The sequence below is a fragment of the Schistocerca piceifrons genome, unplaced genomic scaffold, assembly GCF_021461385.2.
Source record: "Schistocerca piceifrons isolate TAMUIC-IGC-003096 unplaced genomic scaffold, iqSchPice1.1 HiC_scaffold_1359, whole genome shotgun sequence".
In the NCBI taxonomy this organism is placed as follows: Eukaryota; Metazoa; Arthropoda; class Insecta; order Orthoptera; family Acrididae; genus Schistocerca; species Schistocerca piceifrons.
This window is the reverse complement of record NW_025727190.1, coordinates 62501-65000: the sequence shown is the minus strand read 5'-3', so window position 1 is coordinate 65000 and position 2500 is coordinate 62501. Positions and strand designations below refer to the sequence as shown.

Here is a 2500-nt window from a genome sequence, read left to right as displayed (position 1 = left end):
ACCCGTTACAACCATGGTAGGCGCAGAAACCTACCATCGACAGTTGATAAGGCAGACATTTGAAAGATGCGCGCCGGTACGAGGACCGTGCGATCCAGCCCAAAGTTATTCAGAGTCACCAAGGCAAACGGACCGGACGAGCCGACCGATTGGTTTTGATCTAATAAAAGCGTCCCTTCCATCTCTGGTCGGGACTCTGTTTGCATGTATTAGCTCTAGAATTACCACATGTTATCCAAGTAACGTGGGTACGATCTAAGGAACCATAACTGATTTAATGAGCCATTCGCGGTTTCACCTTAATGCGGCTTGTACTGAGACATGCAATGGCTTAATCTTTGAGACAAGCATATGACTACTGGCAGGATCAACCAGGGAGCTGCGTCAACTAGAGCTGAGCAGCCGGCCGCCCGGGAGTGTGTCCCGGGGGCCCGCGCGAACACGCAAGCGTCCGCTCAATCATTCTGCAAACAGGAGGAGGCTGAGCTCCCCTGCACAATACACCTCGAAACCCTCTCAGGTCCCGGCGGCGCGCAGCGCCGTCCCAAGTACTTGGTCGGGTTCGAGAGAGGCGCAATCGCCCGGAGTTAGGCGAGTAGACGCTTTCGGTGCGACCACCCGTGCTCCCCAACTGAGCTTGCCGCTGCCGACAGAGGCCCGGGGAGCGTGCTGTCGTGGCATTGCCGGCGGGAGACAACACGCGCCACCTACGGTGACCGGCAGCTCCAACGCCAGCGCCCACAGAAGGACAAAAGCCCCACTTGGGTGCCGAAGCGAAACTCTCCCAGCACAGCGCACGCGCCAACACATCCCGCACAGCTGCGATACAAACCACCAGCGAGAACCGCTGGGGCGACCGAGCAGCAGACGGCGTCGCGGGCGCCGAGCGCCGGGCGGCGGCGCATCCTCAACGCACACAGTCCTCAATCGGACCAGCACACTGAAGATGTCCACCGCGCTTCGCACCGGGCCCGCGAGGACCTACTTTGGCCGCACGGCGCCGCGCGCGCAGGGTGCGCCGGCGCGCAGCTGCGACGCGCTGCCGCGTCCGTCCGGCCGGCGCGCCTGCCACTGGCCGCCCCCCACCAGCCGGCTGTAGCGCGTGCGCCCACGCACCGCGGCGGCCAGCACGCCGGGAGGCGCCCCCCTCACCGGCCGGGGGACGGTCCCCACCCAGCCACCGCCCGCGTATCGCTTCACACCCAGATGCCGTTCAGTTTTCGTCGGCATGGTGGGGTATCGCTGGAACAAACCGGTTAGTACCTCAACCTATCGTCGCCATCACCGATTCACCCCTAGCGAGAACAACCGCACCACAACAGGTTACCATTTGTTCATTTGCGTAACTTCACCAGAAAACGCAGGCGTCCATCGCCATTTGCAACTTCAACGATTATTGCATGCCTGTGTCAGGTGTCACGCCACACTACGTCTGCCCACATACACGCAACAAAAATGTGCACGCTCTAGACAATACGTGGAAGGTGGCCCCCCGTAACGTATGCGATGTCCATTGCTCGAAACGACTGTCAACCGGCCTCTGTAGCATGTCGCAGATATGGAACGCGGTGCACCATGCCATCACGGTGTGTGAGGAGAGACGACCTAGGTCCGAATACATCAACAGACAGCTCATGCTGATCGCCATCCACGGCGTCCGTTCCTCCCACACGTCTCTATGGCGTACCACACTGCAATCCAGCTCTCATAGGGAGACGACACGTAGCTGCGTGCACAATATTTGCACTGTATGGTCCGCCGTTTTTGGGCGCAGTCGTTGTGCGGTCACACATGTGCCACGATGTATCATTCAGGTACATAAGGACGAATGTGCAGTACAGATTGTGGTTCACGCGTACGACATCAGCGGGACAGTTGACACAGGCCGCACCACAACGTAGCCTGAGTACGTCGCATGCGAAGGGCATTTGAACATGCAAACTTCTCACCAACCAGCTTGCGAAGGCAGGGGGGCAAGGTGGGGGACGTGGGGGAGGGGCGGCAATGTACGTCCTGCTGCCATCCACATTACAGTGTACAGCAGGAGCATGTGGAAAGTGAGCAAGACTTGCAAGGTGTTTAACATGAAGCGATACACAGGGGTGCGGGCAGTGCGAGTAGCGAACTATATTGCGAGGGTTGCGGGCGTGGGCAACACTACAGTAATTGAACGAGTCGTATAACAATTACAGAGCAGGTTTAGGCGACAACGTGGGTTACGTTAAGGCGACAACATGGGTTAGGTTAAGGCACAACATGGGTTAGGTTAAGGCACAACATGGGTTAGGTTAAGGCACAACATGGGTTAGGTTAAGGCACAACATGGGTTAGGTTAAGGCACAACAATGGGTTAGGTTAAGGCACAACATGGGTTAGGTTAAGGCACAACATGGGTTAGGTTAAGGCACAACATGGGTTTAGGTTGAGGCACAACATGGGTTAGGTTAAGGCACAACATGGGTTAGGTTGAGGCACAACATGGGTTAGGTTGAGGCACAAC

At 57.5% G+C, this 2500-nt stretch overlaps 1 non-coding gene across 1 annotated transcript in view; it reads right to left on the bottom strand.

Moving 5' to 3' along the window:
* The window catches only part of LOC124732647, a 1874-nt gene extending 1496 nt beyond the window's left edge, over positions 1–378 (bottom strand). Inside the window, exon 1 of the ribosomal RNA XR_007008775.1 lies at positions 1–378. This exon is cut by the window's left edge and continues 1496 nt beyond it. This is a non-coding gene — a ribosomal RNA (small subunit ribosomal RNA).
* Between the last annotated feature and the right edge of the window lie 2122 nt (positions 379–2500).